This window comes from Lygodium microphyllum, chromosome 29 (genome assembly GCF_053477565.2).
Source record: "Lygodium microphyllum isolate KBCC chromosome 29, Lygodium_microphyllum_v1.1.10, whole genome shotgun sequence".
In the NCBI taxonomy this organism is placed as follows: Eukaryota; Viridiplantae; Streptophyta; class Polypodiopsida; order Schizaeales; family Lygodiaceae; genus Lygodium; species Lygodium microphyllum.
Window position 1 is genome coordinate 88893685 of NC_141163.1, and position 25306 is coordinate 88918990.

Sequence of the window (25306 nt, forward strand, 5' to 3'; positions counted from 1 at the left end):
GATTTGCTGACAGAAGTGGTCCGTATGGTTTTTGAAGATTATGTGACAATGGATACTATGTTGTTGTCTTACATGTATCAACGAGGTGATCTATTGATTTTAAATGATATAGATTTGGCCTGGTATGTGGGGATGTGGTTTTGCAAGCTGTTTTGTATGCCAATTATTTGGAGTTGCGGATAGATGACATGTTCCAGTGTTATTCCTCAAAAGTGGCTACTTGCCCTGATAATTCATAGCATTCAATGATTGATTCTATGGTCTTGAATCAACGTCAGAATACAACTTCTACTTATGTGCAGAGCAGTAAGTAACCAACTGAGGGTGGATCTCCTAGCTTATCTTTCCAAGAACCATCCATTTGATTCATCCTTTTTTTATGCCTATCAGAGAAGATCTGTCTTAGGTCCCTTTGTTCCTAGCCTATTGTACTACCAACAAATGGCTCATCGCTATGATAGTTATCTTTCCCTTTATCAAACTAATTCAATAGCAATCTTATCTCTTCTTTTCCAACCTCAAGGTTTTCCTCAAATTCCTATATTTACCTATTGTTCTTTCATCGAAGATCGAGTATTTTTCCCTTCTCCACCATGCCCTTCTCCATCTATCCATATACCATCTACGTTTCCTATTTATCAATTGACACCTTTCCTAATTGATTCACTTAAACTTTCAGCCACTCCTTATTTATCTTATTCCTCCTTTTATGATTTTTCCTATCCATCTCTTCATCCTCTTTTACTTATTCCACTTCCATCTCCTACCACTTCTATTTCTTAACCCCCTCAGTTGATTAGTGAGTACGATGGATTTGATCAGCAAATTTCGAGAAGAAGAGGATGGAGCCCGACTGATTCTCTCATGGGACCCCAGATTAACTGGCCAATAGTTCCAGGGGACTAAGCATATCAAAATTAAATCCATTTTGCTCACCAATATTCACAATCCCTAGATCCTTCAGTGAGATTGACAGCTCATTTTGCTTGATATCTAGCATACATGCATAGGCATTCCCATAACAATAAAAAGGCCATTCTAAAGCTTTGTATGAATGTCAATGTGAACATTGATTCCCAATAGTTGGATGTCCTCTATTTTCATGCCCTATGTCTCCCTAGCATATATCTTGTTTTGCTAGAAAGGATGTGCTGCCTGCAGTTCTTTCAAAATCCTCCAAATACATTTGTGGATGAGTCCTTCTCCATGGATCGTTTTCGAAACTACCAAGCCTTCAAAAGGGATCACCTTCATTGATTCCTTTGCAATGTATTTTGGATGATTATTATGATATATATCTCTCTTTTTTGGAGGTGTCATTCAAATGGTTGTGTTAGTGTTTTGTGTGTGTGTTGTGGGTTAATTGTATGTGATAAGTTCGTGCTGATTGAGCATAATTTGTTCGACAGCTCTTTTCAAACTACTGATGATGGATGGAATGCCTATGGTGGAAAGATGAAGAAGAACCTCTTATATCCTTTACAAATTTGTTATGACTTCCAATTGATTATCAGATGAGTTAGTAAATAATGAAGTTTTCCTTTAGTAGTTTTTCCTAGAAATACAGGTGATAAGTTGGGGTCGTGGTTTCGCAAGATTATTGAAGATCTTACAGAAGATTAAATTGAGCTCTTTAGTGAACTTATATTCTTCTTTTCCTTAGGTCACGAGGACGGTTCCTTTCTAAGTGTGGGGATATGTTGAGAGTGGAAAAAGTCTAAATTTTTTACTGATTTCTGTTGTTTTTGAGGCCTGAATGATTGATTTTTGATGGATTTAGAGTGATAAATGGTTGTTAATAGAAGTGTTTGAGAGTGTTTTGGATGATATTGATTATGTTTTGGAAGTTCATGATGATTCTGAGTGGAAATATGAAGCTCTGTGATGTTCTGATAGCTTCTGTTGAGGTTCTGATTGGTCTTGTATATCTTCTATATAGCTTCTATTTTGTTCTAATTGTCTTCTGTATGAAGCATGGATTGATGGTTGATGAAGATTGAAATCTTTTGAAAGGCTATTCAAGATTTTTTGATAGTTTGGAATGGTTTTAGTATGAGTTATGAGGTTTTGATGGCCTTGTGTAACCCTCTGTAAACCTTTTGGAGAGCCTTTGTCTCTGCTCTTTCTCTACTCTGTAATTCTTCTGTATCTGCTCTAGTACTGTACTGTACTGTTCTATAGATCTTCTGTAAGTGTTCTATAGAAAGTATGTGTGACTTTGGAAAATTTTTCTAACTTTTGGAAAGGATGAATCTAAGTTTAAAAGAGCCAAAAAAAATGGAAGAAGCAGCTGCTGAAGAGACTGAAGAGAAGACTGGAGTGACAGTGACAGTAGTGAGCTGTGAAGGGACACTGTAGTGGCTCTGGTGCCTCTTCACATCAGACATACCTCTTGGGAGGTGCATCCACGACCTAAGAAGGATTATTGAGAGTCATTATGAGATTATTTTAGTGAGGAGATGATGTACTATTGATGGAGAGAGAGAGACAGAGCCAGAAATAGCCAATTCTATCAAAACAGTGTAACTGTATATGAGAGATTGAGAGAGAAAACTATGAAGACATTGAAGATGAATATTATGTGATTGATTTTCATTAAAAAGATGGCATATTCTTTTGTGTTCATTTTTCTATTGATGGATTCTATGAAGATGTTGAAGATTATGATTGATTCTATCAAATCCTGGGAGATATCTACTGTGATGTTGCGAGAATATTTGCTGTTTTCTTTGTTTTGATGATCAAAAGAATGAAATAAAAGCTTGTTGATGTTACAAGATATATTTTTTTGTAGTAGAATCCCTTTTTCCTTGGTGTTCCTCTTCGGGTTTCAGTTGGGCATCCGTGGAAGAGTAGTTGCAAGTGAAGCTTTCATGGCTGCCCGCAAAGCTCCCATGCATGCTGAACTCAATGTCTTCATCAGGGCAAGAGAATTTGATGCCACGATGTATATTTCATGGTGGATTCCATGACACAGTGGATTCCGCGAAGTTTTACGGTGGATTCTGTAAACTTTGATTACCGAGGCTCATACACAAAGTGGATTCTTTGTGCAAAAAGTCGATGGGGATGCCTATCGTTTTTGGGTCTTTTGTTAATTTAGTGTGTACATGGGTGATTCCATGTAAGAAGCTGGGAATACTTAGAATGTTAATAATATGCCATGTCACACTGACACTGGTATATAAGGAGAGAAGTTGTAATTTTTCACATCTTTTTGACATATCAATACAATTACAATCTTTCTCTCCCTTCTTGCTCCAAGCTTCCATGGCTTCTTCATCTTTCCTGTCTTTCTCTCTCCAATTCTAGTCTTTCTCTCTCCTCGTCACTCTATTTCTCTCTCTTCCTGCAGTCTTTCTCTCTCCTCTGCAGTCTTTCTCTCTCCTCTTTCTCTCTCCCTAGTTCTCTCTCTGACAAGTGGTATCAGAGCTTCAGTCTTTGATCCATTATTTTCTTCCATTTTCACTCTCATTTTCCTATTTCAAAACCAATTTCAGACAAAAATGGTACAAGACAGTGACTAGTGGAGTGCTGCAGGACAACTACAGTTAGCAATGACTACATCTGGAGATATTCAAGGTCAGATATGGCGGGTAAAGGCTTAAATGGCTGGACGTCATCAAATATTATGCAAAAATGGAGGTAACTAGGGTAAAGAATGGTTAACCGGGCTTAGTTTGAGAACAAACTGTGGTTACTTTCAAAAGAGGGGTTCCTCTTTCCCCTTTCCTAGAGTTTCCTGCAGGTTTCATGGAAGATCAGCCCTGAAGATCAGTTCATATCTCTCTTATCCCTGAGTTTCTTGGTCAAGTACCACATGGAAATGATTCCTCAGTTCAAGACCTTCAGAAAGAGCATAGGATTGCTCAATCTTTTCTCAGCCATGGAGCAGGAAACAGCCCCGAAAATTGCGGCGCAATTTTCGGGCTGATTCCAGCCTGCATCCTGCTCAGGTTGCTTCCTCATCAGCCCTTGGCACTCTTCCTGATCCCTTGGCAAGTTGAATCATCAGTAAAAAGGAAAGGATTCAGCTCCATTCATGATTCTTCAGCATCTCTTGAACCTTACATGAACAGTCCATGGGCAGCCATGAAAGCTTCAGCCCAAGCTTCTATTTCTTGACAATTTCTTGAAGATTCTTCATCCTTTTGGCCCGTGGAATCATCTCAGCAAGGATTCTTCAACAAATTGCAAGGATTAAGCACAGGATGGCTTAAGATTGAAGATCAAGAGCTTCAATGGAGCAAAAATTTGGGGGAAACGGGTTTAATGCTTCAATTTCAAGCATTTGAAGCCTCAAGATTGGTCTCTACCATCAGATAAGCAAGCTTCTTGGATTATTTTGCTAACATTGGACAACCGGGAGCCCTATCAAGCATTTGGCAAGTTATTTTCAGCCATGTCAAGGTATTTCTCTTCAATTTTTAATCTCTCTCATTAATCCAATTGCTGAGCTTAAGCCATTTGACTGAGAGATTAAAGAATTGAACATTTTCATCAAATTCTCAGCCAACCTTTGCTTGAATTCATCTATTCATGAATGCAATGCTTGTCTAATGCATATTAGCTTCAATCAGTGAATGAAGGGCCTTAATCTGAGATTTCAGCATAACATTTGAATCCTATGGACTGAATACATTCATTGATTCCTTTGCTTACTCTAATCCAATTGATTGGTTGATTCTCTTTTGCCTAAATTGGAAAATTGTAAAGGGTAAGTACTAGCAATCAGTGAGTCACTGAATTGCATAGGTAAAACCCTTCTTCCATCTCAAGTTCTTTTATCTCAATCAATTGCATCTCATGAAACGCTGAATGAATATTTTCCAAATGCATATCATGCTGATTGCTTAGTACACTAGCCTCTGCCATGTTGATATTCCCACCGAGGAAAAAGGTGGATGCCGGGGGAGATAGTGGGACAAAAGAGAGGTGACCCTCCCTCACTATCGAAGATCCCGAAGGGGTGCAACCAACCGACCCGGGGGAAACTTTGCCCACCTCCCGGTGATTCGGAGCCCGTGTAGGGAGCCCGTCCTGCCGTTTTATCCCTCACACAGGTACAGCGAGTGGAGAATTGAAGATTGAAGACTTTCCAACGACTCAAGTACCTATTGGAGTAAAACAGGGTAAAACAGGGCATTTTCAGGTTACCCACAGGGTATTTACAGGTGGATACAGGTACACCCTTTGATACTGAAGTACAGGTGCAGGTACTACAGGGTACCCACAGGTCCTATATACCCCTTTGCAGGGTTTGGTAGCCTTTGGAGGTTACTTTCTTGCATTACAGGGTCAAAACAGGGCACTTACAGGTCTAAACAGGGTGCAGGACTGGACAGTTCAGACTCTGAAAGTCAGTTACAGAATTTTCTGTCCTAAACCTGTTATAGCGTGCTATAGCTCATCTCGAAGAGGGCATTGTAAGCTTCGATTCGCACAAAAAAGTTTTGCAATCGGAGTTTTCTAGCCAAAGTTATAGCCGTTTTACTGACAGGGGGTACTGCAGGACTGCACTAGTATGGCAGGGCATAAAGGCAAAAATAAGGTCCAGGAGGACTATGCACAGCAAATCAGGGATTCTATGATGGAAAGCACACTTCAAGAGAACCCTGAAGAGCCTCAACAAGGAGAGATTAGTATTCTCAATGACGCTTTGTGTGCCCATGAACTAAGACATAAGGAACGTCATGAGACTATTTTGTCAACAATGGAGCATATGATTTTATCATTTGATCAAACGAAGTCTACTGTTGAGAAGATGATGGAATCAACTAACCGAACCAATGCTTCCATTGATAAGTTGGTAGAATCTAATGCCCAACTTATGGCACAATTTTCTCAACTCATGCAGTCACAAAAGGGATCAAAAGAAGCAAATGAGAAGGCTTGTTCAAATAGTGACCCCTCAGTTCCACTTCAGCCATCCAACCAAAATGGTTATGGGGATGGGATAATAGGAAGAAGAGGCATACCCAATAGTCAATATGAAGTGGGAGAAGCTTCACAAAGGCATGATGACTATTTGGGCAGTTTGAACGGCGCCAATACTCAAGCTTTTGGACTGCATACTCAGCATTCTAGGGGTGCTTTACCAACAGGAAGATTACAGGGTAATTCTCAGCCACCTGTTGGAAGATTTCAATCTTATTTTGGGGGTTCTGTACTTAGAAATTCCGATCAGCCAGTTTTGGGACAGCAACCTTTCCATGATAGAGAATTCAAGGATAAAATTGTTTTATCCAAATTCAATGGCCAGTCATCTTCACCATCAGAATTAGAGGAATGGACTTCTAAGATGGAGTCTTATTTCGACATATTTCCTAAAACTGATGATATGAAGATACATTTTGCCTCCCTCCACTTAGAAGGATTTGCTCACACTTGGTGGAGGTATATCAAGAAAGAGAATGTACTTATTGAGAATTGGGAAGCTTTCAAGGCACTTATGGCTGAAGTCTTTGTTTCACCTCTTGAGAAAGAGAAGTTAGAACGAAGATGGTACAACTTGGAACAAAGGAGCCTAAGTGTAAGAGATTATACAAACCAATTCCTTAACTTGACCATGTATGTGGAAAACATCAGTGATGAGGCCAAGTTACACAAGTTCATGTATGGTTTGGAACCATCCTTGTCAGCTGATGTTATGGCGCAAAATCCTACTTCACTTTTCAAGGCTATTGAGCTTGCAGAGCGCTTTGGAAGGAAGTATAGGAAAGAATCTTCATTTCAGCCAAGTTATGGACAGCCAAGGACTGTTTTAAAGCAAGGGCAAGTTGGTAACAATTATGGCAGCAATCATATGCCTAGTGGGAGCTTACGGATACCAACTTATCCCCCATTTAATGCTTCTAGGCTTCAAGGCAATTTCAGGACAGCAAACAGTCCAAAGGTTGAATTTAAGCAAGGTGACAATAAGCCTAAGTCTACTTCAGCCAATACAAATTCTAGAAATATTCCCATGGATCTTTACAAGGAAAGAAATGACAAAGGCTTATGCTTCAAGTGTGGAGAAAAGTATACTCCTGACCATGCTTCAAAGTGTGTATACAAAAATGCCAAGCCAAAAATTCAGAGTATGCTAGTTCTTGAGGACCTTGAAAATGACATAGATGAAGTTAATACAGTCCCAATCAATGCTGAAAATGAAGATTTCGAGGATGATGGTGGACATGAGTACTTCTATGATCCATCTGACTCTTTTCCTTTTGATCCAGGCGGTGATATCCCATTTGATCCTGGTGGATTTTGTAATGAGTTGCCTGCTGCCACTAATTGTTCTATCTCTATGGATGCTTGGACGGGATCTAAGAACCCTAATACACTTCGTATGAAGGGAAGCATATGTGGAAAGCCAGTGTTCATCCTGATAGATAGTGGCAGTACCCACAGTTTTGTCAATAAATCCATTTTGTACAAGTTGAATTGTGTTCCCACCGACTTACAGCAGCCCATTAGAGTACAAGTGGCTAATGGTGAAGAGGAAATCAGCACACAGATTTGTCCACAGGTTTCTTTGCAGATGGCTGAAAATTTTGAAGTCAAAGTAAACCTGATCACTTTGGAAATGGGGCCCATAGATATTGTACTTGGTTGTGACTGGTTGATGACCTTAGGCAGGATTACTATGGATTTCTCACAGTTATATATGGAGTTTTTCTCCAATGGACAGCTCATCCGTTTACGGGGGATCCCTAGTAAATCTGATTTTCAGCTTATCACCATTCAACAACTCAAGAAAGAGTACAAGAAGCGCTCACAGATATTTGTATTGCATTTGAACAAAGAAACACAGGATCAGCCCAAAAATTCAGCAAACCATCCAGCCTTGACAGCTCTTCTTGAGGAGTACAGAGATCTATTTGAAGTACCTACTTCATTGCCTCCTAAGAGAGCGGTGGATCACCCCATTGATTTGGAACCCAACTCAAAGACGATCAATAAGCCACCTTACAGACTATCAAAATGCGAACGAGAGGAAGTAGCCAAGCAAATCAAAGAGCTTCTTGAAATGGGATTCATTGAACCAAGTTCTTCACCGTATGCATCCCCAGTCCTGTTAGTCAAAAAGAAAGATGGATCTTTCAGAATGTGTATTGACTACAGGGATCTTAACAAGATAACAGTGAAGAACAGGTATCCTATACCCAGGATAGATGATTTGCTTGATGAGCTTAAGGGGGCTCGATTCTTCACGAAGATTGATTTGAGATCAGGGTATCATCAGATTCGCATGAGAGAGGGTGATGAGGTCAAGACTGCTTTTAGGACTGATCGTGGGCTTTACCATTTCTTGGTGATGCCATTCGGCCTTACAAACGCTCCAGCTACCTTTCAAAGCCTGATGAATAAGATTCTACAACCTTTCCTCTTTCAGTTTGTCTTGACTGAAGTGGAATACTTGGGGCATATAGTCAGTGAAAAAGGAATACAGGCTGATCCCAAGAAGGTGCAATGCATAAAAGATTGGCCAACGCCTACTACTACTACCTCTCTTAGAGGATTTCTTGGTCTATCTTCATTCTATCGCAGATTTATAAAGCATTATGCGGCAATTGCAGCCCCTTTAACTGACAGGTTGAAGAAAGAAGCTTTCTTTTGGGATTCTCTTGCAGATAGCAGCTTCAACCAGTTAAAGGAATTACTTACCTCCGCTCCTATTCTTGTATGCCCGGATTTCTCTAAAGAGTTTACTATACAATGTGATGCTAGTGGCCGTGGCATTGGGGCTGTTTTGCTTCAGGAGCATGGAGTAATTGCATTTGAAAGCCGCAAGCTTACTGATAAGGAGATGGCCATGAATGTTTATGATCAGGAAATGTTGGCTATTCTGCATGCAATCAAGAAATGGCACCATTACTTATATGGCAGCCGATTCAGAGTGCATAGTGATCATCGCGTACTCAAGTATTTCCTTACTCAGTCAAATCTTACTCCAAAGCAACGACGATGGGTAGCAACATTACAAAATTATGACTTTGACATCACTCATACAAGGGGCAAAGATAACATAGTGGCTGATTCTCTCTCTCTGACAAGTGCTATCCCAACAAAAATTCAGTTTACTGCTTCTCAGGTGGCCAACCAGTTTATGGAGCATATTTTCAGATTGCATGGATTACCGCAGGTGATTGTCCATGATAGGGACTCAAAGTTTATGAGTAACTTTTGGCAAGCGGTATTTACATCTATGGGTACCAAGTTGGCTCCATCTACGGCTTATCATCCCCAAACTGATGGACAGACAGAGAGAGTTAATAAATGGTTGGAGACTTATCTTCGCCATTTTTGCTATGATGTCCAAACCTCATGGGATTCTTGGTTACACCTGGCTGAGTTTGCTTATAATAATTCCACTCATGCGAGCATAGGAGTTTCACCCTTTGAGGCTTTGTATGGTTACAAGGTGCCCCTACCCACAGTCATTTTTAACGAAAAGATCAACCCTCATGGGAAGGAAGAGTTGGATAGAATGCAGACCCTTCTTCAGCAATGCAAGGTGAATCTAAGGAAGACTCAAGATCAGATGAAGATGTATGCTGATGAGAAGAGGAGGCCTTTAGAGTTCCAGGAAGGAGAGCTGGTTTTGTTGAAGGTGCCCAAATCCAAGTATTCTACATTGAAAGATGGATCCAGTAATAAGCTTGCCCACAGATTCTATGGCCCTTACAGGATCCTTAAGCGGATTGGAGATTTGGCTTACAGACTAGAGCTTCCCTCTTCTACAAAGATTCATAACGTCTTCCATGTTAGTCAGCTCAAGCCCTATTATGGTGATCCAGTGGATTTAGTTGATGAGCTGCCACCTATTGATGAAGATGGTATTGTTCAGTACATCCCAGAGGCTGTTATAGGTCAGCGTGAAAAGAAGCTTCGATCACGTTCTATTGTGGAATATTTGATTAAATGGAGAGGTTTACCCTCTGAAGAGGCTTCTTGGAGACCTGATTCAATATTGGATGAGTATCCATACTTGAAGGATACATTAGTGGCTGAAGCCTATTGCTTATGGAGCTAGTATTGGTGCAGACTGGTTCAGGACAGCACGCTGTTTTAGAACAGTTTTTGTCGTACTTCATTTTCAGAATTGAGCTATCTACATGAGCTTAAAGTACTCTTCAAGAGCTTCGTTTTGATATGTGGTACACTTCATTTGGACACTTCTATCAAAAGTTATGGCTGATTTGGTCCAGCAGGGACTGTTATTCCAGCAAGCTGTCTACTTTCTTCTGGAACTATTTGTTGAAGATTCTATGGCTCCAATGGCTTCTAAGGTTCTTCAAATCATGTATATAGCAGGGTCCACTTTTCGTACTTCAAATTCAGCCCTTGTAATGATAAATTCTTCACTCATTCTCTATTTGTTAAGCTGTAAAACAGAGTAGTACTCTGTTCTATCCATCTTTTCTTTAGCTCTTTCTAGTTTTGTTTTTGGGGACAAAAACTTTTGGGAAGGGATGGATTGTAAGAAGCTGGGAATACTTAGAATGTTAATAATATGCCATGTCACACTGACACTGGTATATAAGGAGAGAAGTTGTAATTTTTCACATCTTTTTGACATATCAATACAATTACAATCTTTCTCTCCCTTCTTGCTCCAAGCTTCCATGGCTTCTTCATCTTTCCTGTCTTTCTCTCTCCAATTCTAGTCTTTCTCTCTCCTCGTCACTCTATTTCTCTCTCTTCCTGCAGTCTTTCTCTCTCCTCTGCAATCTTTCTCTCTCCTCTTTCTCTCTCCCTAGTTCTCTCTCTGACATTCCATAGCGGGTGATTCCGCAAAATACATATTAAATTAATAAACGTTTATGAGTTTAGAGTGCGCGCTCGTGATAAATTAAGGTTAGGATTGATTTCTAACCAATTGATTTATGTAGCTGAAGACTGCTAGGTATTAACTTTTTTCAGTTTAATTGTATTATTTTACTAACGATTGTGAATGCTTCAGTTGATGTGTAGAGATAGCAGCAGTGTCAGTGGAAAGCATTGGAGGATAGCGTGTATTCGAGTTATCATCTATATTTTGATGGGCACATACCTTAGGCATGGCGCCTATATTTTGTTGCGCCTATTTATCAAGGCATTGGATATTTATTTATTATTTTTGTATGCGCATGGGCACACGATTATGATATATGTATTTGGACATTGTATTGGGTATGCTGACTCTTTGGGCGCCCACCCATTAGCTTTATTTCTATTTGGCACTAAAGCAAACTCAAAAGCCAAAAGTATGCTATTTTGTAATTTGGGCTATTATTTGAGCTTGAAGATGATTAATACATAAAATACATGCTTTGTGGAGCGCTCACACAAGGCATGGGGGGAGATTGCACCCAATTGGTCTCTTGTGCATGTAATGCATGCTTTCTACATTGAGTTTTGTGCAAAAATTAGAGTTCTTTTGTTCTTGGGGACCTTCCGACGCTCACTACGCGCGCTTACAACATTCGATTTGTGCACCAATGGTATCAACGCGAAGCTGAGATCAAGAGCTTCCAATCGCTAACCATCTTGCGTGAAGGCGGAGCTCCTAGAACGATCGAGCTCTACAGTCAGTTTCATCGTGGATGGTCGATACGGGTGGATTCATGACGATCAAGAATCTCTATCTACAGCCTTTGATCGCGAAGAACCGGCCTGAGGAAGCGGAGGACCACGTCAATATCTCCTTCATCAAGTCGTTTTTCCACAATCAACAACGGATAAGCTTCCATATCTAAAACTTCATAAGCTTAAGTTAAAGCTTAGAACTAAGCTTTTAAAAAGCTTAGTTTCCTCAATTGTAAAATCGGCGGTAGCAGCGGCCCTTCGCGTGATTTTCAGTGGCCAAAAACGCCCCCTTCCCCCCCCAAAAAAAATCGTCGTCAGTTGCAGACTTAATAAGCTTAAGTCATTCAAGTTCTATCAAGGCTCAATCACACAAGTTTTGCAAGTCTACAACTTCTGCAAGTTCACTAAGTCTACAGAGATCAAAATCGACTTACCTCAATTACTCCCATAAGGACTGTTCCTGCACAGAAGCACAGAACTACAAAATGGTTCCCTGAAAGACTCTGTTCACATACGCAGACTTGCTGAACCAGTTTCAGCACATACAGAAGGTCATTCGCAGTTTCTAAGAAGACTACAAATCCCGCAACTGCAAAAGTCGAAGACCGTAAAAGCCAAACAAAAATCTATAAGCCTTGTATACCCGACTTTGAGCTATGCTCATCCTGCTAATTGGATTTTGAGAGTGTGAAGTCTTTTGGATTTTTACAGGATGACAGAACAAAATATGGATGATTTAATGGCTGAAGGCAATCTTCCCAAACCTACGATGGAACAAAAATTGGATTTAATTATGATACAGCTTGATGAAGAATGAAGAGCCCGACAAGCTTTGCAAGTTCAATTGGCCAATTTGCAACGATCTACCACCGACAAAGATGGACCACAACCCGAAGATCTTATTTGACATACCATTGATGCGACGCTCGAAGCTCAATCCATCTACAAAAAAACAAAGATAAGTAAAAGAAATTTCAAATTCTGTACTTTCAATGGAACTCGAGATGGAAAGACTATAATTGCATTTATCAGTCAGTTTGATGACTACTTTCATGAAGAGACATACGCTGAAAAAGACAAAATTAAATGTGTCACTAATCATTTATTCAATCAAGCATCTCTTTGGTGGACCGTGGTTCGCAAGAGCATTGATTATCCCACTACCTAGGAGAGTTTCAAAAAGAAGTTTTTGCAGAATTTCCTTCCTCCTCAATTCCATGAAAAAGTCATAAAGCAATGGGATCTTCTATAGCAAAGAGATCGTGAGCCTATTTCCCGATACACCGAACGTTTTTGGAATGCCTTACTGCAACTCAGAATGCTTGAAGACGTACCTGAAGCGACTCACAAACGCAAGTTTATGTCTGGCTTACTTGGACATTACTACGCTGAAGTCAATATGTTCAAGCTTGCAACCCTTGAAGATGCAATTTCTTTGGCTCATGACACGGAAGACAAGATTCGAGGAAGAGACAAGCGTCCACAACAATTTCAAGCAAATGGTAACTATGGTTCCAAGCAATTCAATTCAAATTTTAGAAGATTCAATCAAAGTCGTTTTCCTTCATCATCTTTCCGTAAGTCTTGGACAAAACCACTTGCTTTGCCATCAAATACCAATCAAAACCCTAAGCCATCCTCACAGCCAAATCCTAATATTCCTAGACTTCCTGCCATTGCCAACAATGTATCTAAAGCTAAACCTATAGTGTGTTACAAATGCCATCAACCTAGACATCTAGCAGCCAATTGCCAATCGAAGAAGCCACCTATCCATATCAATTATCTTGGAGCAATGGAAGATGAAGAACATGAGGAAATGCCTGACTTTACGGAAGATGAAGACGCCATTGCTACTCCTTCAGATACTTTACCAGGTATGCCAACTCCACATTCTTTGTTGACAATGAAATGTTTAGTGCATGGAAAAGAAAATATTATTTTACATGATGATGGTGGTACCATGATTTTATTTCTGCAAAGTTAGTGAAAGAATTGAGATTACAAACTGTTTCTACACATTATCGCATTAAAGCAGCATTCTTAGGCACAAGATATAATGGAACACAAGAGGTGCATATCTTAGAAATTAAAATTGGTGAATACACTGAACGAAGGAATTTCCTAATTGTACCTTTACATTCTAGTGATATTATCCTAGGTATGCCTTGGTGTCATCAGCATAATCCTGACATAGATTATTCCACGCATTCAATTAAAATTCATTTTCAAGGAAAATAAATTACATTGCATGGTATGCACGCATCTAATAATTTTCCACTGCTTACCCATACTCAAGCTAAACGTGCATTATGTAAAAGTAGTAAATCTTATCTAATTTGGGTGAATGAACTTCAAGCAAAAGAAAAACATATGCATCCTAGGCATAAACAATTCTTTGCTCAATTTAAAGATAGTTTTGCTGATGATTTACCACCTAGACTTCCACCTTCACGTCCTGAAGATCATAAAATAGATTTAATTCCTGGTACACAACCACCATGTAAAGCACCATATAGGCATAATCAGATTGAACAGAAAGAAACCCAAAATCATGTAGAGGAATTATTAAACAGAGGATTAATTAGACCTAGTAGTTCTCCATTTGGTGCACCTATTTTATTGGTAAAGAAGAATAATAATACTTATCGCATGTGCATTGATTATCGTGCCTTGAATAAAATTACTGTAAAGAATAGATATACGATTCCTAGGGTAGATGATCTTATGGATAAACTACAAGGTTCTGCCATATTCAGTAATGTAGATCTTAAATATGGTTATCATCAAGTGAGATTAGATAAATCTGATATATTCAAAACTGCATTTGAAACACAATTTGGACATTATGAATTTCTAGTGATGCCTTTTGGATTGACTAATGCACTTGCTACATTTAGTCGAATGATCAATCACATATTTTTGAAATATCAACATTGTGTTATAGCATTCTTTGATGATATATTGGTATTCAATAAAAATGAGAAAGAGCATTATGAACATCTGTCTTTAGTTTTCAAGTTGTTGAAAGATAATGAATTGTATGCTAATCCAGAAAAGAGTGAGTTCTTTCAAATAGAAATTGAATACCTAGGTCATATTGTGTCATCAGAAGGTATTAAGGTTGACCCTAAAAAGATAGAAGCAATCTTGAATTGGCCCATACCCAAAAATGTGCATGAGTTACGTTCTTTTCTAGGTCTTGCTAGTTTTTACAGAAAGTTTGTGCGAAATTTTTCATTACTTGCTTTGCCTTTGACTAAACTTTTAAAGAAAGGTATCATTTATCATTGGTTTGATAATCAACAAAAATCTATTGATTTATTGAAACATGCATTAACCCATGCTCCTGTATTACAACTACCTGATTTCAATAGACCATTCTCTTTAGTAGTTACTGATGCTAGCGGATCTAGAATATGAGCGGTACTTATGCAAGATAATCATCCCATAGCCTACAGTAGCTGTAAACTGAAACCATCCGAACTTAAATATTCTACTTATGATAAGGAATTGTTAGTTGTTGTACAAGCCTTACGACAATGGAAACATTACTTAATGGGTTCTAAGTTTATGATTAAGACTGACCAACAAAGTATTAGACATCTCCTTAGTCAACCCCAAATCTCTGACCGACATATCAAATGGGCAGCTTTCATTCAAAGTTTTCATCCCCTTATCCAATATCAACCAGGAAAAGAAAATATAGTAGCTGATGCTTTAAGTAGAAGACCGACCATTCATAATATTTATGTAATATCATTTGATTCCCTTATCCCTATGAAAGATACTTATCATCAGGATATTACTTTTCAATCTGATTGGAATAAATTAGTTGCAAATAATTGGATTCCTATTGATTCACTATCTTACAATGATGGATTCATGTTTTATAAAAACAAATTATGTGTTACAGTTCCATTTAGATCTTTTGTTTTGAATGAGATTCATTGTCCTCCATATCAAGGTCATAAAGGTATTATCTCTACTTTGTGTACATTGACTGAAGATTTTTATTGGCCACATATGGACACTGATATATCTAACTTTGTTTCTGAATGTTTAGTTTGTCAAAGAGTTAAGAGACATCATGGTAAACAATATGGTTTACTTATGCCTTTATCTATTCCATCGAGACCATGGAAACAGATTTCTATGGATTTTATTACTGGTTTACCTAACACTAAAGCTAACCGTGATATGATTTGGACTGTTGTAGATAGGTTTAGTAAACAAGAATATTTCATTCCATGCAAGAAAACTTTAACTGCATCTCAAGCAACTCAATTATTTTTGAAAACTATGTTTACTAATCATGGTTTACCAAAAGTTATTATTTCTGATCGTGATTCTAGATTTTGTAATAATTTTTGGATTGCTTTGTTTGCTAACTTAGGAACAAAGATTGATTTTTCATCTGCATTTCATCCTAAAACAAATGGTCAAACAGAAGTTACTAATAGTACTATTTTAGATCTTTTACGTGCTTACACTATTTCAAAACCACACACATGGGATACACATCTACATTTACTTTAGTTTGCATATAACAATACTCCACACACAACTACAAAGAAAGCACCATTTGAAGTGATTTATGGTTATAGATTGACTACACATATTGCATCTTTATCAAATAAAATTCAGAGTGCTGATGATATTGCTAACATGCACGCTACTATTTTTTATGAAGTTAAAGATATGATTGCCAAAGCCCAGCAATCATATACAAAGCAAGCCAATAAGAAAAGACAGGCCATGAATTTGAAAGTTGATGACTATGTTTGGTTAAGAATAGAGAAACGTAGATTACAAAGTATAGATAAACACCCAATTGTGAAATTAGCACCTAGATTCTATGGACCATTTAAGATCATTCACAAAATCAATGACAATGCATTTAAGTTAGAACTACCACCACATTGGAAAATTCACAACACCTTTCACATTAGTTTATTACGACCATTTAGAGGCCAATTACCTATACACCCTATCTATGAAAACCTACCTTTGTTAGATGAAGAGACTGAAATCCTTGAGCCTGAAGCTATCATAGATACTGCCTTTATGACCACTAGAATTGGCCGTAGATATTCTAGATATTTGGTCAAGTTTAAGAACCATCCTGTTGAAGAGGCCCAATGGATGCACCCTAGAGACTTAAATGCTTTCCCCACTCTGTTGGCTCCACATTGAGCTAATAGCAATTGAGGACAATTGCTATCCCACCCCAAGGGTATGATGCTAGGAGGCATATTTCACGGTGGATTTTGTGCCACGGTGGATTCCGTAAGGGTTTTACGATGGATTCCGTAAACTTTGATTATCAGGGCTCATACACAAAGTGGATTCTTTGTGAAAAAAGTGGATGGGGGACGCCTATCCTTTTCAGGCGTTTCATTAATTTAGTGTGTACATGGGTGATTCCATAGCGGGTGATTCCATAAAATACATATTAAATTGATAAACATTTATGAGTTTAGAGTGTGCACTCGTGATAAATTAAGGTTAGGATTGATATCTAACCAATTGATTTATGTAGCTGAAGACTGCTAGGTATTCACTTTTGCCGGTTTAATTGTATTATTTTACTAAGGATTGTGAATGCTTCAGTTGATGTGTAGAGATAGCAGTAGTGGCGGTGGAAAGCATTGGAGGATAGCATGTATTCGAGTTATCATCTATATTTTGATGGGCACATACCTTAGGCATGGCGCCCATATTTTGTCGTGCCTATTTATCAAGGTGTTGGATATTTATTTATTATTTTTGTATGCGCATGGACGCACGATTATGATATTTGTATTTGGACATTGTATTGGGTATGCCTGACTCTTTGGGCGCCCGTCCATTAGCTTTATTTCTATTTGGCACTAAAGCAAACTCAAAAGCCAAAAGCATGCTATTTTGTAATTTGGGCTATTATTTGAGCTTGAAGATGATTAATACATAAAATACATGCTTTGTGGAGCGCTCACACAAGGTATGGGGGGAGATTACACCCAATTGGTCTCTTGTACATGTCGTGCATGCTTTCTACGTTGAGTTTTGTGCAAAAAATAGAGTTCTTTTGTTCTTGGGGACCTTCCGACGCTCACTACGCGCACTTACAACATCCGATCTGTGCACCAAAAATCATTCACGAGCTGAAGGGCTTGTGGGGTATGAGCTCTCAAGGTCAGGGATGGCTTCAGCTTGAAGAATCCATCGCTGCCCCAAACTATTTCAAACAGTCCAACTATTGTCCACCTTGCGGCTGAATCCTAGGAGAAAGAGTGCCAAACGAGGTAGACCAATGTGTTGAGTCAGTGCCTTGGAGTGGTAGGGAGGGGAGGGAAGCAAGAGGATAAGGTTAGGAGGGCTGGGGGAGGGCACGCAGAGCAGGGAACAACAGCCCAAAATGGGCTGCAATTTGCGAGCTATTCCCTGGCCTCTCTACCTGGCTGTGCCCCTCCACAAGGGAGGTGCTGGAGCAAAAAGTAACTCAGGTTTTTCCCTCTTCCAACTCCTAGGATCCTAAACTTGGCATGGAACCCTTAAAATTTTCATGAAAAGAAGTGACGACCTGCTATTTTAACCATTTTACCTCCAGGTATGTCTAAGTCTCCAACCATAGCTTCTGCTTGCTCCAAAAAGCTGAGGTTAACTACAGTCCTTCTTGTTGTACATGTACCTATAAGCTGAGTAACTAGGGTTTTTGGGATTTAAAAAGAGAGAAAGGGGAAAGAGAAAAAGGACGAAAGATTGAAGCTCTCATACCACTTGTAATGAAAGAAGCTGAGAGGAGAGAGAAGAAGAGCTGAGGAGAGAGAAAAAGAGCAAGAAGAAGTAGGAAAAAGACTAGAAGAAGATAGAGAAAGAGAGAAGGAAGGAGAGAAGGAAGAAGGAAGCCATGGAAGCTGGAGATGAAGGTGAATAGTATGATCTTGATAATAACTGGTCATCCTAATCTGGGGCTCTTACACCTTAAATACCCTGGTCAGTGTGACGGGGTGTCTAAACTCTAGTCGGTGTGTATCACGCTTGTTACAAGAAGTGGATGACTTACTTGATACATCAATTGTTTTGCCCGTAATAGTGGGTAAGCTAGATACATGTAATCTTTATCTTCTTCTATGCTTTTTCATCGGTGCAATAATAGCCTCCTTAACATACCTCCAATCTGTTTTAAGCCCTATCTCTGTAGTCTGATCCTCTAACAAATCATCAAGCTTCTCTTGAAGCTCAGGATTTGCTACTTGTAGAAACAATTCAATTTTTTGACTTTCAAGAGCTTGCTGTTCTGCAAGATCTAGCTGCTCAAATCGACTTTCAAATTCTCTTAATAACTCTATAGCCACAATAGCCTTATTGGGTTGTAGAACCCACTCTTGGAAAGTCCTACAAGTAATCAAACTGGTGTCTTCAATGTAAAATTCTTCCTTGAGTGTCTTCTTGAAAGCTACCCAGTCCACATCCTGCATGTACAGTTCATTGATCCGTGCTTTTAATTCATGTACAATAACCTGTACAAAATACCGGCTCCAATATGCAAGTTGAGCCACCCCAAAGAATTCCATCTTTTGAGCATAGGTATGCACATATGTAGACACATTCCCGTCATTGAACAATTTCATCTCATGCTCTATTTCTTATTGCAAAGCATTCATCACAACAGTTTCTATTTGAGAAAAAACTTGCATCACTTGTTGTTGTTGTTGTTCTTGCATAAGCATGTTCATATTCTATACTAACTATTGTAGAACATTACTAGAATTATACTCAATGGTTCTCCCATCTTGTCTTTCCTTCTGAAACAACCTTTCACATCCGGTTCACCAATGGTGGAGGGGTTTTAGTCAAATGGTGATATCCACTAGGGGGATCAAAGATAGAAGGAAGTAGTGAATATGAGATAGAAGAGAAGAAAAAGAATAGACAAGAGGCACAATAAAGACAAATCTCAATGAATCAAAGCACTATGTATTGATAGAACCTGGGAAGAATAAAGTCCTTATGTGGGACTACTCGAAAGCAATCTCCAAGCATTAGATCTCATAAAGCTCCCTTGTAGACCAAAAACATGCATCAAATAGTAGCTTCCTCTATGCTGCTCAAACCGCAAATCTTATGGTTTTGTAGGGTCCAAAAGTGGGGTAAAACCCTAGGATCAATAAGAAAGCTAGATGATAGTGCTCAAGCTGGATGATGTAACACCTAGTTAGAATTCTTCTAGATCACTCCATTTTTCTTCTTCCATTTTAGAGCACTATTTGTTGCCCTATAAACTTCAATTGCGACACGTGTGATTTCGCCAATCGTTCTTTTTTCATAAAATCTCCCAAATTGAGTGAAAAAGCCACTTTCTTTTTGTATGTCACCCTATTCTAGAAGTTTTCTACAGCTTTTTAGGATATTTATAAAAAAAATATCCAAAATATAAAAAATATGCTAGTTTTATCTAAAAATCTAGTATTTTTGAACTATCCATACTACAGACACTAGCACTAATGACTAAGATGATATTGACTCTCTAGATCAATAAGAAAGCTGGATGATGATGCATTCCATGTTTTTTCACAATGTGTCCATGTAATGACACGATAATATGTTTTTGGTCTACTAGTAGGGAGCTCAAGGAGCACAATATTGGGGAATATGGGAATTTCCCATAAGTTTGGGACACATGGTCAAATCTTTGTATAACTCCAAATTGAGTGCTCTATAGCTTAATAAATTCCATTTTTCAAGAGCTTTCCAATGATAGGTCACATCATATGGTTTTGAGAAACTTATGGCCATGTTATCCAAGTGCTACCTTTTTAGTACTTAAAAAATGGGAATAGGGAGATTCCCAAACTCATTAATATTTTGTTCAGGAGATTGAATACTTGGAGATTGCTTTCAAGTAGTCCCAGACAAGGATTTTGTTTATCTTCTCAAGTTCTATCAATATGTAGTGCTTTGATTCATTGAGATTTATCTTTATCTTGTGTACCTCTTGTCTATTCTTTTTATTCTCTTCTATCTCCTATTCTCTACTTCCTTCTCTCTCTGATCCTTGATGGATACGACCTTTCGACTAAAACCACTCTAACATCATAAATTTTTTAACCCTGGCCGTGCGTGGGATGGGGGGACACGAAAATTGTACTTTTTTATTTATTAAAAATTAAAAATTAAAAATAAAAAACCAAACTTCCACCTATTAGCTCCCTCTTCTTCTTCTTCTTCTCCTCCTCCTTCTCTCTCCTTTTTCTACTTTCTCTATCCTTGTCTCTATCTCCCTCCCCCCACCTCCATGAATCTCCCTCTTCCCTACCTCCCTCCCTTCCTTTCCTCCCTACCTTTGCCTACCCCCGTCATTCCCCTCCCGCCCACCTTGACCCCTAGTCCTGACACCCTTTCTCTTCCCCCCCTCTCTACACACCGCCTACCCCATCCCCCTTCTAGCCTAGTTCACTCTGGCCACGACCTTCTCCATGCCATTGGTCACCCACCCACCACCTCCTCCCGTGTCGACTCCATCTTCGTCACACTCGTTCTCATCTACCTCCTCATGGGTAGCCTCCTGTGACCCAACCGATCCTCCCCCCCTTCACAACATCACGATCACCTCACCTAGCCACCGTCTGTTCTCTCTCCTTCACTATAATTCCCTCCCCAAATAAATTATAAAAATACAAATAAGATTTGAAAAACTTTCAAAGAATATTAAAAACAAGCCAAAAATTCATTGATTTTTTTTCACAAATATCATCTAAAAATTGCAAATAAAAATATAAAAACTAGAAATCTTAATAAAAATCTAAAACTTTAATTACAATTCTTAAATATAAAAAAGATTAAATTTTACCTATTTTTTAAAAAATAAAAAGATTTTGATGATCCATTTTCAACCTTATTATTACTAGTTCTACAAAAGAAAAAATAAATCTTTTAAAGAAATTCTAAATATATCAAAAAAGTTTCATGAGGTATTTTTGGTATTTTTTTCTCATTCTCTAAAATTTGATCTTGGTGGGATTGTATTTTTGGATTTCTTCATGGCTTCGATTTCCTCTTCATTAGTCGATTTTCATGTGCTCCTTTAGATTAAGGTGCATTCTCGTACCCTACAAATATTGAAATTTTCTTTTCTTTTTGGTGCACCACAAAACACATTTAATTGCTAAAATGAACAAACTAATAACTTTTTCATGTGCATCCATACTCAACACACATCATTTTAAATGAAATAAAATAAACTCATTGTTCACATTGCATGTGCTTCATGTGCTAAACATGCATATTTTTAATTTGTAATAAAATAAACCAACCATCGCTCTTGCACATGCTAGTTAAAAAAAGTGCCACACACAATAATTTGTAAAAATGAATATACATTTAGAGACCTTCAAAGTCAAGTTCAAAGTTCGGGGTTCGTTTAATGCACTATGAACATGTAATAATTTTCCTGAAAGGATAAAATGAGCTGCAGTTCTTTTTAAAGGTTGATCACCTAATAAAAAATCCACCCATTTTTTATGATTGATAAAATTCTCTTACCATTAAATCTAAATCTAACTTCAGTGCACATATCTCATCTAATCAATAAATGCGATATGTGGGTGGGTATGAAGGTGACACAGTCTCTTACTCACTCCCTCTTATGAGATTTCACTCTAGTCTTGGTTCATTTGTGTTAGTCTGATGTAGTTTGTGGTATTTTTTCTATTTTGATGGTCATGTTAATGTAGTCTAGGCTATGGTGTGTTTATATTTCTTTTTATTTTCTTGCTTCATATGGGGATCAAGTTTCATGTATGTTTGCATCTCATAAAGCTATTTGTCACATGTATGGGTAGGTCATGCTAAATTTTTTCCAAGATGGGGTTTGCTTAGGGTGGTCTTTCATGTTGTGTACGAAATGATACTTTGATGGGATCTTATTTGTTTTTTGTTGTGCTATTTTATAGACCTCCTTTCTGTCTGTCTGTGTGGTGTGTGTATTTTGTTCTTATCTAAATGGAACCTCGAACTTCTCCTCTAGTCTAATATGTTCATTTGGTTAGTCTTAGGACTATTCTTATTTGTTAGAATCAAACTTTATTACTAAGGTCGGCCTATCCCATTTTGTGGCTCTCTCATTGCCACTCACTCCTGATGATCCTACCTTGTGTGATGAATTTTTAACCTCTTATAGCAAGCAATTTGGCTCTATTCATGATACCATTGTCCTAATGACACCTCGAGGTTTGGGTCAAGATTTATCTCTTCCCTACAGTGGGGAGACTTTTCTAGCATCTCACCAACTTTTTTCCAATGCGGACATTATGAAGCTCTTGTAGAGATAGACCAAGGACTTATTGGATGCTAAATGGGTCATCACTATATCTGGAGTTTGTGTTTCCATGATCTCTGATCTCTTTTGGAAATAGTTGTTCTAGTTCCTTCAGGACAAGTTTATGCCTGCCAAGACTCCATCTAATTACATGTCCAAGTAACTATTCATTTCTTCTGGAATGGTTCTCAAGGGCATGACCATTGATTGGAGTTCTTATCTCCTTGCCAAAATGGATCAACACTTTATCAAGATGATTAGAGGTAATGTGACTAGTGTCTCATATGGTTCTTACTTGTATGTTTTCTTGACATACTCTATCCCTAAAAAGGAAATTCCACCACCTTTTGAAAATCCTCTAGTGGTTCCCCTTTTTCTATTGAAGATTTTGAACCTATCTTTGAATATCATGACTCCCCTTATTCTATGGTCATTTAGAGGAAGCACTTAAAAGCGTGTAGCTAAAATAGTTCATGCCTCAGTTCCTCTAGTGTGGTTGATCCCTACTATATCAAGTAATACCCTCCCTACATGCCTAACATCTCCAAATTTATTTAGGGCACACATAGATGGTAGTTTGGACATACTAGTTCCTTCTTTGCATCACCTAGTGGCAGTAGTAGTGATTGTGGATATGCTAGCGAATGTTACTCACCTTATGCTAGTGAAAACCAACTACAAGGCTTCAAATATTGCAAGGATCTATGTTCAATAATTGTACTTTTCTTTTTATGAGGAGATGCAACAATCCAAGGAGGAGTTACATAATGCTAATATTGAGCTTGCCTCTGCTAAGGAAACTCTTTTCAATATTTTCAAAAAAATGGAGTCATAGACTAAATTTCTAGAAGCCCAAAAGGTGGAAATATCCTCTTTGCAAGCTCAATTGATTGAAGCAAAGGCTCAAGTAGCTACTATTAATTAGGATAAGGATTGTCTTTTTAAGGAAACCTAAGAACTTAAAGATTCAATTGTTTCCCAAATAGTGGACTTACAATAAATAAATTGTATAGTTGAGCATCAAAATACCAAGATTAAGGAGATAAAACAACTATTGGCTCCAGTCATATTCCATTCCTCCAAGTCCTAATGCACTATCAATACCTTCTTTATCTGCTAACTACGGACTAGGTTTCTCTCCAATGTAATGCAACCTTGTGTTCTTTATTCCAAGCTAAGATGAAAAGGCTTCAATCTAGAATGGACCTTTTATGGTCTTGTTTTGAGCAATTTATGGAATACATCCTACTAGACCATTCTTTCTTTGTGCACTATCAATAACAAAAGCTAGCCTTTTATACGAAGCTATCCACTATGGATTTGCATCCTCCAAAGGATGGATGGAGTGGTGCTTAGTCCTCAGATCTCGTAATAAAGGTTTCTTGGTTGGTTTTTGTGGATTCAATTATACATAACACCATGTTGATGTGTTACATGTATCTTAGAGGTGATCTTATGATCAAAGTTTTCTTGGCATTCCATGATAGAGTCTATGTTATTGAATCAAAGACAATTAAAAGCCTCGTGCATTTACAAAATACTAACCAATTGAGGGAGGATCTTTTAGCCCATATTTGTAAACAATCTCCTTTTGATACCTCCTTCTTTGAAGCTTATAATCCTCGCTCTATTCTAGGTCCATTACCAATGTCTCAAGGGGGGTAGGGACTATAGCAAGATCTTTTTTATAGCCTTTCCTTCCTATGATGGGTTTAGCAACTCTGTTGAGATTTAGCAATCACACTCATTGATAGCCTCCTTGTATGGAACTTCAGGGCCAAGGACATGCAGGCTTACCTATCCCATATGCGCAGTGGTGCCTACTGCAGTTTCCTACTTTCCTATAAAGCATTGTACTTGCTTCCTTTCTTAATGCAATGATAGTACTCTTTTCTTTTCAGTGAAGTGTCAATGTCATTGTCCACATACACAAGATTGTGTTTATGAGTCCAAGTCTCAATCTTGGAACCTAATTCACTTGTGTGACAGTCAGTGTCTAAGTCTATGTCTACATGAGTTTTCTTCTCGTCTTTGAACCACCATAGCCATGCTCTACATCCGTGTTTCTCAACATGGTATCAGAGCCCAGTCTCGGCTTAGCTCTCCTCTACCCTCTCTCAGCTCATGTTAATCTCTGGTCAGCTTAGTTTCATCCCATGACTTCATCTCCCAACTCTACTTTCACTTAAGCTTCCATGGCAACCATAGCCAGCAGCACCCTCTCAGATTGAGCTGCTTATATCTCACTCCACAGGTCAAATCTCTTGAAGCTTCCTTCTGGAAAAGTGTTCCCCAACTCACAAAGCTTCCCTGTATCACATCAATCCATGACATTTGGCTATCTCAAGCTCAGCATTGTGAAAATTCCTTGTCACTGCCATAGTCTTCAACTGTGACCTGCAGGACATACCCTCCATGGAGCCTTCATATCTCTCTCTGTAGAGCATA